The sequence below is a fragment of the Pseudophryne corroboree genome, chromosome 3 (genome assembly GCF_028390025.1).
Source record: "Pseudophryne corroboree isolate aPseCor3 chromosome 3, aPseCor3.hap2, whole genome shotgun sequence".
NCBI lineage: Eukaryota > Metazoa > Chordata > Amphibia > Anura > Myobatrachidae > Pseudophryne > Pseudophryne corroboree.
Window position 1 is genome coordinate 145,886,611 of NC_086446.1, and position 14,637 is coordinate 145,901,247.

General features: G+C 49.9%; 10 non-coding genes across 10 annotated transcripts; all 10 read left to right on the plus strand.

The window, feature by feature from the left end:
* The first annotated feature begins 424 nt into the window (after nt 1-424).
* LOC134899033 (U1 spliceosomal RNA) lies at nt 425-588 on the plus strand. Its single transcript, XR_010172719.1, has one exon. It is a non-coding gene; the product is annotated as a U1 spliceosomal RNA (small nuclear RNA).
* Nucleotides 589-740: 152 nt separating this feature from the next.
* On the plus strand, nt 741-903 carry LOC134899528 (U1 spliceosomal RNA). Its single transcript, XR_010173200.1, has one exon. It is a non-coding gene; the product is annotated as a U1 spliceosomal RNA (small nuclear RNA).
* A 671-nt stretch (nt 904-1,574) lies between these two features.
* On the plus strand, nt 1,575-1,738 carry LOC134898801 (U1 spliceosomal RNA). Its single transcript, XR_010172492.1, has one exon. It is a non-coding gene; the product is annotated as a U1 spliceosomal RNA (small nuclear RNA).
* Nucleotides 1,739-1,890: 152 nt separating this feature from the next.
* LOC134899529 (U1 spliceosomal RNA) lies at nt 1,891-2,053 on the plus strand. Its single transcript, XR_010173201.1, has one exon. It is a non-coding gene; the product is annotated as a U1 spliceosomal RNA (small nuclear RNA).
* Nucleotides 2,054-2,724: 671 nt separating this feature from the next.
* Nucleotides 2,725-2,888, plus strand: LOC134898890 (U1 spliceosomal RNA). The gene has a single exon (XR_010172578.1). It is a non-coding gene; the product is annotated as a U1 spliceosomal RNA (small nuclear RNA).
* Nucleotides 2,889-3,040: 152 nt separating this feature from the next.
* LOC134899228 (U1 spliceosomal RNA) lies at nt 3,041-3,203 on the plus strand. Its single transcript, XR_010172909.1, has one exon. It is a non-coding gene; the product is annotated as a U1 spliceosomal RNA (small nuclear RNA).
* A 671-nt stretch (nt 3,204-3,874) lies between these two features.
* Nucleotides 3,875-4,038, plus strand: LOC134899010 (U1 spliceosomal RNA). Its single transcript, XR_010172697.1, has one exon. It is a non-coding gene; the product is annotated as a U1 spliceosomal RNA (small nuclear RNA).
* Nucleotides 4,039-4,190: 152 nt separating this feature from the next.
* LOC134899372 (U1 spliceosomal RNA) lies at nt 4,191-4,353 on the plus strand. Its single transcript, XR_010173049.1, has one exon. It is a non-coding gene; the product is annotated as a U1 spliceosomal RNA (small nuclear RNA).
* Nucleotides 4,354-5,024: 671 nt separating this feature from the next.
* Nucleotides 5,025-5,188, plus strand: LOC134898841 (U1 spliceosomal RNA). Its single transcript, XR_010172531.1, has one exon. It is a non-coding gene; the product is annotated as a U1 spliceosomal RNA (small nuclear RNA).
* Nucleotides 5,189-5,340: 152 nt separating this feature from the next.
* Nucleotides 5,341-5,503, plus strand: LOC134899353 (U1 spliceosomal RNA). Its single transcript, XR_010173032.1, has one exon. It is a non-coding gene; the product is annotated as a U1 spliceosomal RNA (small nuclear RNA).
* The last annotated feature ends 9,134 nt before the right edge of the window (nt 5,504-14,637 follow it).

Here is a 14,637-nt window from a genome sequence, read left to right on the forward strand (position 1 = left end):
GGGGCTGGGGCATAGCCAACATGAGCCCCACACCGAAGGAGGGTGGAGGTGTTTAATGCGAACTAGGGGTCATCCAAGCGCCGCAAAAGGCCGCCATGCCCTGCACGCCCCTTTTCTCTTTTCATATGCAGACGAGGGTTGAAGCCAACTTTGACCCACTGCTTGGATGACATCACCATATGCAAATCCATCTGCTGCAGGCCCTCCCCCAGGAATGCTTGCACTAGTTGTTGCATTTGGTTTGTTGTTTGGGGGTGCTTCAGTATTACGCAGCCTTCTGCCCTCCCATGTTCATCTGAAAATATGTGTTCTCCCTGCAGTTGTTGTCCCCAGATGAGAGTTCCCTTGTGCTGCCTCAGTTGAATCTCCTTTACTTGACAGAGATGTGCCTGAGCAGCGGCCCTCCCCAGCCCTATCCCAAATCATACTTATTTTGCATAATAGATACCATGGTCATGAAGATTGTTCTCCCAGGGTGAGGTTCATTCATTGCATTCTGGATATGCTGACCCCTGTGATTTCCCCAAATGTGGGAAACTCGACTGCATTATTTGTGGTAGTGGGGGACTGTGTTTGTGCTTTTCTCTGGTCAGCTCTGGTAAAAGTCAGATTTCTTTGCCTCAGATCTTCCTCTAGCCTTGTTCTTCTTTTGAGAGTTCTCTTGTGCTGTCTCAGTTGGATCTCCTTCACTTGACAGGGGGGTGCCCGAGCAGCGACCCTCCCCAGCTCTAGCCCAACTCCTACTTACCTGCCAAGTGAGATACTATGATCATGAAGGTGCTTCTCCCAGGGCAAGGCTTACCCATTGCACTCTGGGTGTGTTGCTCCTGCGATTTCCCCAAATGTGGGACACTTGACTGCATAATTTGTGTTTCCCCTGGTCGGCTCTCGTATAATTCAGATCTCTTTGTCTCAGGTCTCTCTCCAGCCTAGTTTGCTGTCTGTTTCCACTTCTCTTTTCTTGAGCCGCTCCCTTCTATGCCCTTGCGCACTATCCTGACTTCTCCCGTCTGCTTACTTTGTGCATTCCAACGCACAATGCGAACTACAGGTAGTGCTGCAGGGCCCACACCCTTTTACTTGCCTTACAGAGCAGCTCTGGAGCTGTTACAGTGCCCAGCTGCTGCAAGAAATCAGCTTGAATGCTTAAGGGGCTGGGGCATAGCCAACATGAGCCCCACACCGAAGGAGGGTGGAGGTGTTTAATGCGAACTAGGGATCATCCAAGCGCCGCAAAAGGCCGCCATGCCCTGCACGCCCCTTTTCTCTTTTCATATGCAGACGAGGGTTGAAGCCAACTTTGACCCACTGCTTGGATGACAGAACCATATGCAAATCCATCTGCTGCAGGCCTTCCCCCAGGAATGCTTGCACTAGTTGTTGCATTTGGTTTGTTGTTTGGGGGTGCTTCAGTATTAGGCAGCCTTCTGCCCTCCCATGTTCATCTGAAAATATGTGTTCTCCCTGCAGTTGTTGTCCCCAGATGAGAGTTCCCTTGTGCTGCCTCAGTTGAATCTCCTTTACTTGACAGAGATGTGCCTGAGCAGCGGCCCTCCCCAGCCCTATCCCAAATCATACTTATTTTGCATAGGAGATACCATGGTCATGAAGATTGTTCTCCCAGGGTGAGGTTCATTCATTGCATTCTGGGTATGCTGACCCCTGTGATTTCCCCAAATGTGGGAAACTCGACTGCATTATTTGTGGTAGTGGGGGACTGTGTTTGTGCTTTTCTCTGGTCAGCTCTGGTAAAAGTCAGATTTCTTTGCCTCAGATCTTCCTCTAGCCTTGTTCTTCTTTTGAGAGTTCTCTTGTGCTGTCTCAGTTGGATCTCCTTCACTTGACAGGGGGGTGCCCGAGCAGCGACCCTCCCCAGCTCTAGCCCAACTCCTACTTACCTGCCAAGTGAGATACTATGATCATGAAGGTGCTTCTCCCAGGGCAAGGCTTACCCATTGCACTCTGGGTGTGTTGCTCCTGCGATTTCCCCAAATGTGGGACACTTGACTGCATAATTTGTGTTTCCCCTGGTCGGCTCTCGTATAATTCAGATCTCTTTGTCTCAGGTCTCTCTCCAGCCTAGTTTGCTGTCTGTTTCCACTTCTCTTTTCTTGAGCCGCTCCCTTCTATGCCCTTGCGCACTATCCTGACTTTTCCCGTCTGCTTACTTTGTGCATTCCAACGCACAATGCGAACTACAGGTAGTGCTGCAGGGCCCACACCCTTTTACTTGCCTTACAGAGGAGCTCTGGAGCTGTTACAGTGCCCAGCTGCTGCAAGAAATCAGCTTGAATGCTTAAGGGGCTGGGGCATAGCACTCATGAGCCCCACACCGAAGGAGGGTGGAGGTGTTTAATGCGAACTAGGGGTCATCCAAGCGCCGCAAAAGGCCGCCATGCCCTGCACACCCCTTTTCTCTTTTCATATGCAGACGAGGGTTGAAGCCAACTTTGACCCACTGCTTGGATGACATCACCATATGCAAATCCATCTGCTGCAGGCCTTCCCCCAGGAATGCTTGTACTAGTTGTTGCATTTGGTTTGTTGTTTGGGGGTGCTTCAGTATTAGGCAGCCTTCTGCCCTCCCATGTTCATCTGAAAATATGTGTTCTCCCTGCAGTTGTTGTCCCCAGATGAGAGTTCCCTTGTGCTGCCTCAGTTGAATCTCCTTTACTTGACAGAGATGTGCCTGAGCAGCGGCCCTCCCCAGCCCTATCCCAAATCATACTTATTTTGCATAGGAGATACCATGGTCATGAAGATTGTTCTCCCAGGGTGAGGTTCATTCATTGCATTCTATGTATGCTGACCCCTGTGATTTCCCCAAATGTGGGAAACTCGACTGCATTATTTGTGGTAGTGGGGGACTGTGTTTGTGCTTTCCTCTGGTCAGCTCTGGTAAAAGTCAGATTTCTTTGTCTCAGATCTTCCTCTAGCCTTGTTCTTCTTTCGAGCGTTCCCTTGCGCTGCCTCAGTTGGATCTCCTTCACTTGACAGGGGGGTGCCCGAGCAGCGACCCTCCCCAGCTCTAGCCCAACTCCTACTTACCTGCCAGGTGAGATACTATGATCATGAAGGTGCTTCTCCCAGGGCAAGGCTCACCCATTGCACTCTGGGTGTGCTGCTCCTGCGATTTACCCAAATGTGGGAAACTTGACTGCATAATTTTTGTTTCCCTTGGTCGGCTCTCGTATAATTCAGATCTCTTTGTCTCAGGTCTCTCACCAGCCTAGTTTGCTGTCTGTTTCCACTTCTCTTTTCTTGAGCCGCTCCCTTCTATGCCCTTGCGCACTATCCTGACTTCTCCTGTCTGCTTACTTTGTGCCTTCCAATGCACAATGCAAACTACAGGTAGTCCTGCAGGGCCCACACCCTTTTACTTGCCTTACAAAGCAGCTCTGGAGCTGTTACAGTGCCCAGCTGCTGCAAGAAATCAGCTTGAATGCTTAAGGGGCTGGGGCATAGCCAACATGAGCCCCACACCGAAGGAGGGTGGAGGTGTTTAATACGAACTAGGGGTCATCCAAGCGCCGCAAAAGGCCGCCATGCCCTGCACGCCCCTTTTCTCTTTTCATATGCAGACGAGGGTTGAAGCCAACTTTGACCCACTGCTTGGATGACATAACCATATGCAAATCAATCTGCTGCAGGCCTTCCCCCAGGAATGCTTGCACTAGTTGTTGCATTTGGTTTGTTGTTTGGGGGTGCTTCAGTATTAGGCAGCCTTCTGCCCTCCCATGTTCATCTGAAAATATGTGTTCTCCCTGCAGTTGTTGTCCCCAGATGAGAGTTCCCTTGTGCTGCCTCAGTTGAATCTCCTTTACTTGACAGAGATGTGCCTGAGCAGCGGCCCTCCCCAGCCCTATCCCAAATCATACTTATTTTGCATAGGAGATACCATGGTCATGAAGATTGTTCTCCCAGGGTGAGGTTCATTCATTGCATTCTAGGTATGCTGACCCCTGTGATTTCCCCAAATGTGGGAAACTTGACTGCATTATTTGTGGTAGTGGGGAACTGTGTTTGTGCTTTCCTCTGGTCAGCTCTGGTAAAAGTCAGATTTCTTTGTCTCATTTCTTCCTCTAGCCTTATTCTTCTTTCGAGAGTTCCTTTGTGCTGCCTCAGTTGGATCTCCTTCACTTGACAGGGGGGTGCTTGAGCAGCGACCCTCCCCAGCTCTAGCCCAACTCCTACTTACCTGCCAGGTGAGATACTATGATCATGAATGTGCTTCTCCCAGGGCAAGGCTCACCCATTGCACTCTGGGTGTGCTGCTCCTGCGATTTCCCCAAATGTGGGACACTTGACTGCATAATTTGTGTTTCCCCTGGTCGGCTCTCGTATAATTCAGATCTCTTTTTCTCAGGTTTCTCTCCAGCCTAGTTTGCTGTCTGTTTCCACTTCTCTTTTCTTGAGCCGCTCCCTTCTATGCCCTTGCGCACTATCCTGACTTCTCCCGTCTGCTTACTTTGTGCCTTCCAACACACAATGCGAACTACAGGTAGTGCTGCAGGGCCCACACCCTTTTACTTGCCTTACAGAGCAGCTCTGGAGCTGTTACAGTGCCAAGCTGCTGCAAGAAATCAGCTTGAATGCTTCAGGGGCAGGGGCATTGCCAACATGAGCCCCACACCAAAGGAGGGTGGGGGTATTTAATGCGAACTAAGGGTCATCCAAGCGCAGCAAAAGGCCGCCATGCCCTGCATACCCCTTTTCTCTTTTCATATGCAGATGAGGGTTCCAGCCAACTTTGGCCCACTGCTTGGATGACATCACTGTATGCAAATGCGTCTTCTGCAAACCTTCCCCCAGGAATGCTTGTACTAGTTGTTGCATTTGGTTTGTTGTTTGGGGGTGCTTTAGTATTAGGCAGCCTTCTGCCCTCCCATGTTCATCTGAAAATATGTGTTCTCCCTGCAGTTGTTGTCCCCAGATGAGAGTTCCCTTGTGCTGCCTCAGTTGAATCTCCTTTACTTGACAGAGATATGCCTGAGCAGCGGCCCTCCCCTGCCCTATCCCAAATCATACTTATTTTGCATAGGAGATACCATGGTCATGAAGATTCTTCTCCCAGGGTGAGGTTCATTCATTGCATTCTGGGTATGCTGACCCCTGTGATTTCCCCAAATGTGGGAAACTCGACTGCATTATTTGTGGTAGTGGGGGACTGTGTTTGTGCTTTCCTCTGGTCAGCTCTGGTAAAAGTCAGATTTCTTTGTCTCAGATCTTCCTCTAGCCTTGTTCTTCTTTCGAGAGTTCCCTTGTGCTGCCTCAGTTGGATCTCCTTCACTTGACAGGGGGGTGCCCGAGCAGCGACCCTCCCCAGCTCTAGCCCAACTCCTACTTACCTGCCAGGTGAGATACTATGATCAGGAAGGTGCTTCTCCCAGGGCAAGGCTCACCCATTGCACTCTGGGTGTGCTGCTCCTGCGATTTCCCCAAATGTGGGACACTTGACTGCATAATTTGTGTTTCCACTGGTCGGCTTTCATATAATTCAGATCTCTTTGTCTCAGGTCTCTCTCCAGCCTAGTTTGCTGTCTGTTTCCACTTCTTTTTTTTTGAGCCCCTCCCTTCTATACCCTTGTGCACTATCCTGACTTCTCCTCCTGTCTGCTTACTTTGTGCCTTCCAACGCACAATGCGAACTACAGGTAGTGCTGCAGGGCCCACACCCTTTTACTTGCCTTACAGAGCAGCTCTGGAGCTGTTACAGTGCCAAGCTGCTGCAAGAAATCAGCTTGAATGCTTCAGGGGCTGGGGCATTGCCAACATGAGCCCCACACCGAAGGAGGGTGGGGGTGTTTAATGTGAACTAGGGGTCATCCAAGCGCCGCAAAAGGCCGCCATGCCCTGCACGCCCCTTTTCTCTTTTCATATGCAGACGAGGGTTGAAGCCAACTTTGACCCACTACTTGGATGACACAACCATATGCAAATCCATCTGCTGCAGGCCTTCCCCCAGGAATGCTTGCACTAGTTGTTGCATTTGGTTTGTTGTTTGGGGGTGCTTCAGTATTAGGCAGCCTTCTGCCCTCCCATGTTCATCTGAAAATATGTGTTCTCCCTGCAGTTGTTGTCCCCAGATGTGAGTTCCCTTGTGCTGCCTCAGTTGAATCTCCTTTACTTGACAGAGATGTGCCTGAGCAGCGGCCCTCCCCAGCCCTATCCCAAATCATACTTATTTTGCATAGGAGATACCATGGTCATGAAGATTGTTCTCCCAGGGTGAGGTTCTATTCAAAATCGCAGTTGGTCCCAATGACGCGGTTGTTGTTTTTGGGAGTCATACTGGACACAGAAGAGGCTTTCTTCCAGTGGAAAGGCTATGGAGATCGAGAGTCTGGTCAAACAAATTCTAAAACCAGCAAGAGTGTTAATCCATCAATGCATTCTGTTGCTTGGAAAGATGGTTGCGGCCTACGAGGCCATTCAGTTTGGCAGGTTCCATGCCAGAGTGTTCCAGTGGGACCTGTTGGACAAGTGGTCCGGATCCCACCTACACATGCACCGGAGGATAATCCTGTCTTCCAAGACCAGAATCTCACTCCATTGGTGGCTGCACAGTTCTCACCTCCTAGAGGGGCAATGGTTCGGGATCCAGGACTGGATCCTAGGGACCACGGATGCAACCCTCCGAGGCTGGGGAGCAGTCACACAGGGGAAAACATCCAAGGAAGATGGTCAAGTCAGGAAAGTTGTCTCCACATAAATATTCTGGAGTTAAGGGCCATTTAATAACTGCAGACACAGTACGCACTGGGACGGGCGCCCAGCATCCTCTACGGACTAAGAGAAAAGGATTTACCGGTAGGTATTAAAATCCTATTTTCTCTAACGTCCTAGAGGATGCTGGGGACTCCGTAAGGACCATGGGGATAGACAGGCTCCGCAGGAGACATGGGTACTTTAAGAAAGACTTTAGTTCTTGGTGTACACTGGCTCCTCCCTTTATGCCCCTCCTCCAGACCTCAGTTTGATACTGTGCCCAGTGGAGACTGGATGCTTTCAGGAGCTCTCCTGAGCTTTCTGACAAAGTATTTTGTTAGGTTTTTAATTTTCAGGGAGCACTGCTGGCAACAGATTCCCTCATCGAGGGACTGAGGGGAGAGAAGCAGCCCTACTCTGAGTTGCAAGGTCCTGCTTCTTAGGCTACTGGACACCATTAGCTCCAGAGGGATTGGTACGCAGGATCTCACCATCGCCGTCCCGTCCCAGAGCCGCGCCTCCGTCCCCCTTGCAGAGCCGGAGGATAGAAGCCGGGTGAGTATGAGAAGAAAAGAAGACTTCAGAGGTGGCAGAAGACTTCATGATCTTCACTGAAGTAACGCACAGCACTGCAGCTGTGCGCCATTGCTCCCATACAGCTCACACACTCCAGTCACTGCAGGGCGCAGGGGGGGGGGGGGCACCTGGGCAGCAATATAACCTCTTTTTGGCAAAAATATAACACATATACAGCTGGGCACTATATATATGTATGAGCCCCCACCAATTTTACAGTTTAAGCGGGACAGAAGCCCGCCGCCGAGGGTGCGGGGCTTCTCCCTCAGCACTCACCAGCGCCATTTTTTCTTCACAGCACCGCTGAGAGGAAGCTCCCCGGACTCTCCCCTGCTTATACCATAGTAGACAAGAGAGTTGAAAAGAGGGGGGGGGGGGCACATAATTCGGCGCAAATTACATACAGCAGTACTACTGGGCAAACATTAAGTTACTGTGTATTCCTGGGTTATATAGCGCTGGGGTGTGTGCTGGCATACTCTCTCTCTGTCTCTCCAAAGGGCCTTGTGGGGAAACTGTCTTCAGAAAAAGCATTCCCTGTGTGTGTGGTGTGTCGGTACACGTGTGTCGACATGTCTGAGGAAGAAGGCTATATTAGAGAGGAGCAGGAGCAAATGAATGTGGTGTCTCCACCGACAGCTGATTGGATGGATATGTGGAATGTTTTAAATGCTAGTGTAAACTCATTGCACAAAAGATTAGACAAGGCTGAAGCTTTGGGACAGTCAGGGTCTCAACCCATGCCTGATCCTATGTTGCAGGGACTGTCAGGGTCTCATAAGCGCCCACTATCCCAGATTGTTGACACAGATACCGACACGGATTCTGACTCCAGTGTCGATTACGATGATGCAAAGTTACAGCCAAAATTGGCAAAATCCATTCGATATATGATTATGGCAATAAAAGATGTTTTGCACATCAGAGAGGAATCCCCTGTCCCTGACAAGAGGGTACATATGTACAAGGGAAAAAAGCCTGAGGTAACCTTTGAGGGGGTCACACGAGCTGAACGAGTTATGTGAAAAAGCTTGGGAATCTCCAGATAAAAGACTGCAGATTTCCAAAAGGATTCTTATGGCGTATCCTTTCCTATCAATGGATAGGTTACGATGGGAATCCTCCCCTAGGGTGGACAAAGCATTAACACGCTTATCCAAGAAGGTAGCCCTCCCGTCCCAGTATACGGCTACCCTCAAAGAGTCTGCTGACCGCAAACAGGAGATTACCCTGAAGTCCATTTATACACATTCAGGTACCTTACTCAGACCGGCAATTGCGTCGGCCTGGGTGTGTAGTGCTGTAGCGGCATGGACGGATACCTTATCTGAGGGGATGGATACCCTAGATAAGGATACTATTTTATTGACCCTGGGGCATATAAGAGATGCTGTCCTATATATGTGTGTATGCAAACTACAGGTGGTGCTGCAGGGCTCACACCCTTTTACTTGTCTTGTAGAGCAACTCTGGAGCTGTTACTGGGTCCAGCTGCTGCAAGAAATCAGCTTGAATGCTTCAGGGGCTGGGGCATGGCCAACATGAGCCCACACTGATGGGGGGTGGGGGTGTATAAAGCGATTTAGGCGTCATCCAAGCGCAACCCCACAAAGGCCGCCATGCCCTGCGTGACCCTTTTCTCTTTTCATATGCAGACGAGGGTTGCAGCCAACTATGCCCACTGCTTGGATGACATCACCATATTCAAATCCATCTGCTGCAGGCCTTCCCCCAGGAATGCTTGCACTAGTTGCTGCATTTGGTTTGTTGTTTGGGGGTGCTTCAGTATTAGGCAGCCTTCTGCCCTCCCACATTCGTCTGAAAATGTGTTCTCCCTGCAGTTGTTGTCCCCAGATGAGAGTTCCCTTGTGCTGCCTCTGTTGAATCTCCTTAACTTGCAGGGGTGTGCCCGAGCAGCCGCCCTCCACAGCCCTATCCCAACACATACTTATCTTGCATATGAGGTCTCTTGATCATGAAGATAGTTCTCACAGGGTGAGGTTCATCCATTACATTTTAAAGTAGGAAGGTACAAATTACATATTCAAATTACATATATGTGCTGGATTCAAATGTTTTCCCCCCTTCCTTTCTCAATTGTGCCCATCAGCAGCTATTCTAATGTTGCTGCCAATGGGTGTGACACATTAATTTCTTCTGTGGGGTACACTGGACTCCACAAGGATTCACATTGGGGTGTAGAGTAGGATCTTGATCTGAGGCACCAACAGGCTCAAAGCTTTTGACTGTTCCCAAGATGCTCAGCGCCCCCTCCTCTATAACCTCGCTTCCATGAACAGGGAGCTCAGTTTGTAGTTGGTGCCTTCAGTAGCAGGCCACTTAACAGGGGGATGCCTCAGGCAGCCTATTCTTAGCTATTAATTTTGGCAAGAAAAGAAGAACTTTTTTTATAAGAATCTACAAGGGCTGCAGCAGGCTAGGTCTAATAGACTTCTTTACTGCAGCTCCATCACTCCCAATGGTGCAGTATACTCCCGTGCCCCGGTTGCTGGGTCACTGCAGCGGAGGCTCCGGTTTCTTCCTAAGGTCAGTCACACACACACCACCCTCCGGGATCACGAGGCCGCTGATGGGGGCGGGCCGTGTGCGCACTGGCGTGGACACTGATTACTGGGCAGCCGCTCCACTAGCCACCAGGGACAGTTAAGGTTGGGGTTTTTTCTCCTATATTAACCCCATTTTGTACTACCCGCAGTGCATTGTGATAGGTAATGGGGCCTGATTCAGGTTGGATCGCAATCCAACTGCAAAAACTGCTAAGAGCATACGCATCCGCCTGCATTTTCTGCGACACCCCGCAGATAATGCGATCGCCTCTGTCTGTGAATCGGTGAAGAGGGGGGTGGGAGGGGGGTCAACAACACTCCATTTCCAAGTCGGAGATGGAGCGGTGCGGGGGCATGGTTTCAAAATGGGGTCGGCAACGGAGAAACAGGAGGTGTGGTCAGAGCAGCTGCATGACATCACATGGGCCGGACTCTGCCAGTGGAGCCCCAGCGTCATGAGGTAGATTTTGTAGAGGCCGGGGAGGACTTCTGTTCCTGGAAACTAGCTGTGTTGTGCAGCTTTATTCCTCTGCCCCTACCTCTGGCAAGAAAGGACGCACCTCGCACTTTCTTGTTTCTTTGTGACCGAAAGGACTGCATTTGATAATGCGGAGCTTTCTTATGCTTTGAGGGAACATAAGGTAAAAAATTTGATTTTCCAACTGTAGCTGTGCGTGTTAATGCTTTGTCCATCCTAGGGGAGGATTTCCATCGTAACCTATCCGTTGATGGAAAAGGATACGCCATAAGAATCCTTTTGGAAATCTGCAGTCTTTTATCTGGAGATTCCCAAGCTTTTTCACATAACTCGTTCAGCTCGTGTGACCCCCTCAAAGGTTACCTCAGGCTTCTTTCCCTTGTACATATGTACCCTCTTGTCAGGGACAGGGGGTTCCTCTGTGATGTGCAAAACATCTTTTATTGCCATAATCATATATCGAATGGATTTTGCCAATTTTGGCTGTAACTTTGCATCATCGTAATCGACACTGGAGTCAGAATCCATGTCGGTATCTGTGTCAACAATCTGGGATAGTGGGCGCTTATGAGACCCTGACAGTCCCTGCAACATAGGATCAGGCATGGGTTGAGACCCTGACTGTCCCAAAGCTTCAGCCTTGTCTAATCTTTTGTACAATGAGTTTACACTAGCATTTAAAGCATTCCACATATCCATCCAATCAGGTGTCAGCGGAGACACCACATTCATTTGCTCCCGCTCCTCTCTAATATAGCCTTCTTCCTCAGACATGTCGATACACGTGTACCGACACACCACACACACAGGGAATGCTTTTTCTGAAGACAGTTTCCCCACAAGGCCCTTTGGAGAGACAGAGAGAGAGTATGCCAGCACACACCCCAGCGCTATATAACCCAGGAATAACACAATAACTTAATGTTTGTCCAGTAGCGCTGCTGTATGTAATTTGCGCCGAATTTTGTGCCCCCCCCCTCTTTTCAACCCTCTTCTCTACCGTGGTATAAGCAGGGGAGAGTCCGGGGAGCTTCCTCTCAGCGGTGCTCTGGAGAAAAAATGGCTCTGGTGAGTGCTGAGGGAGAAGCCCCGCCCCCTCGGCGGCGGGCTTCTGTCCCGCTTAAACTGTAAAATTGGCGGGGGCTCATACATATATACAGTGCCCAGCTGTATATATGTTATATTTTTGCCAAAAAGAGGTTTATATTGCTGCCCAGGGTGCCCCCCCTGCGCCCTGCACCCTTACAGTGACCGGAGTATGTGAGGTGTATGGGAGCAATGGCGCACAGCTGCAGTGCTGTGCGTTACCTCAGTGAAGATCATGAACTCTGCGGAGCCCGTCTATCCCCTTGGTCCTTACGGAGTCCCCAGCATCCTCTAGGACGTTAGAGAAACTAGGATTTTAATACCTACCGGTAAATCCTTTTCTCTTAGTCTGTAGAGGATGCTGGGCACCCGTCCCAGTGCGTACTGTGTCTGCAGTTATTAAATGGCCCTTAACTCCAGAACATTTATGTGGAGACAACTTTCCTGACTTGACCATCTTCCTTGGACGTTTTCCCCCTGTGTGACTGCTCCCCAGCCTCGGAGGGTTGCATCTGTGGTCCGTAGGATCCAGTGCTGGATCCCGAACCATCGCCCCTCTAGGAGGTGAGAACTGTGCAGCCACCAATGGAGTGAGATTCTGGTCTTGGAAGACAGGATTATCCTCCGGTGCATGTGTAGGTGGGATCCGGACCACTTGTCCAACAGGTCCCACTGGAACACTCTAGCATGGAACCTGCCAAACTGAATGGCCTCGTAGGCCACAACCATCTTCCCCAGCAACCGAATGCATTGATGGATTAACACTCTTGCTGGTTTCAGAATTTGTTTGACCAGACTCTGGATCTCCATAGCCTTTCCCCTGGAAGAAAACCTCTTCTGTGTCCAGTATGACTCCCAAAAACAACTACCGCGTCATTGGGACCAACTGCGATTTTGGCAAGTGTAGGAGCCAACCATGTTGTTGAAGAACTGTCAGGGAGAGTGCAATGTTTTGCACCAACTGGTCCCTGGATCTCACCTTTATCAGGAGATCATCCAAGTACGGGATAATTGTGACTCCTTGCTTGCGAAGGAGAACCATCATTTCCGCCATCACCCTGGTGAAAATCCTCGGAGCCGTGGACAGACCAAACGGCAATGTCTGAAATTGGTAATGACAATCCTGAATTGCAAACCTTAGGTAGCTTGATGCAGTGGCTAAATGGGAACATGTAAGTAGGCATCCTTTATGTCTACCAAAACCATGAAATCTCTTTCCTCCGGACTGGAGATCACTACCCTGAGAGATTCCATCTTGAAATTGAATTTCTTTAGGAAGAAATTGAGGGATTTCAGAATTTAGATTGGTCTGACTGAGCCGTCCGGCTTCGGGACCACGAAGAGGCTTGAATAAAAACCTTCTCCCTGCTGACTAAGGCCGATTTGAACAATCGGTGAGGGGGAACGTCTTGAAACCCCAGTTTGTACCCTTGGGACACTATTTGTAAAACCCACGAGTCCAGGTCCGAATGAATCCAGAACTGACTGAAGAGTTTTAGACGTGCCCCCACTGGTGTGGGCTCCTGCAAGAAAGCCCCAGCGTCACGCAGTGGATTTGGCAGAAGCAGAGGACAATCTCTGCTCCTGCGATCTTGAAGAGGCTACAGACCTCTTCCTTCTCCTTCCTCTACCTGCAAAGAAAGGGGAATCTTAACTTCTTGCATATCTATTGGGCCAAAATGACTGCGGTAGATAATGATGCGTCTTCATCCGTTGAGAGGGAACATAGGGCAAGAAGGTTGGCTTACCTGCGGGAGCTGCCGAGATCAAATTAACTAGGCCGTCGCCAAACAAGGCTTCACCTTCATAGGGAAGAGACTCCCTTTCTTCTTGGAGTCAGCATCAGCATTCCCTTGGTGAATCCACAATGCCCTCCTATCCGAGACTGCCATGAAATTGGCCCGTGAACTCAAGAGTCCTATATCCCTTGCAGTCGTAAGTATGCTGCAGTGTCAACAGGCCAACTAAACCCTCCCTCCTCCTTTTACCCCATCACTTTGTCCAGTCCCTGTTGTCCATACTGTATTGCCATTATTATGCATGTTGCTGTGCTGGCCCTTTTCTGAATGTCCCTGCCACCGCCACCGAAGAGCTGGATAGCCCAGTATGAAAACCACCTGCCGGCCTCACTGACGGTCCGAGTCAAAGGCTCCATTTTTTTTTTAAAGATCCCTCTGCCAAGTTAAGGGGGGCTTAAGGGGGCCCCAGAGATATCTGTGTACTGGGGCCCAAGATTTCTGTTGCTGGCCCTGACCCTCAGGGGCGTATCTACCCCTTGGCCAGGATGTCACTTGCCAGGAGCACCATCCAGGTTTCAGTTGTGGGATTAGAGTTCATACAGTAATTAAATGTTTTCATATTGAGAACTACATCTCCCAGCATATACAGTGTGCTGGGGATGCTAACAAGCTTTATTTAAAAGTTTAAAAAAACATTGCTTTTATAATTGCAATGGTTAAAAAGGGAGAGCTATAAATCAATTTATCAGTGAATGATCGCAGTTTGAGCCATTACATTTTACTGAACCACCTATCCCTCCACACTCACTACCTGTCCTCAGGATACATTTACCATCCCGGCAGATGGTATACCGGCGGTCATTTGACCGATGTTGGAATCCTGACACCACTTGGGAGACTGGTGCCGGCACACAGACAGCCAACATCCCGAAGGTGAGTATTGGAGGGAGGGTTAGGAGTCGGACCAGGGGAGGTGGTGTAAGGGAAGGCACTAGGAGGGGGGGGGGTAGCCCTAGCTGCCACCCCCTGAGGGTTAGCCCTATCCGCCACCCCCCCAGAGGGTTAGTATTAGGATTGGGGATCATGTGACCTCTGGAATCCCGAGCGCCGGATGCCATACCCAACCCCCTTTACTTTTTCAGGCATTTCTATCTCTCCTCTCTCTATGGTGTTCCAATTGCCCACTTTCCCTTGTGCTTTACTCTCTCTCTCTCTCTCTCTCTCTCTCCTTTGTTTAGAGCATCAGTTTCTGTAGTCCACTTATACCCTTATTTTTTCCAGTGTTTCACTAACTCTCTGATGTAATGAGGATGTATGGTCTAGAGGGATCAGTAATGCATTGTACTGTATAGAGGCGTCAGGGATGTAGCGTAGGGAATAGAGGCGTCAGGGATGTAGCGTAGGGAATAGAGGCGTCAGGGATGTGGCGTAGGGAATAGAGGCGTCAGGGATGTGGCGTAGGGAATAGAGGCGTCATGGATGT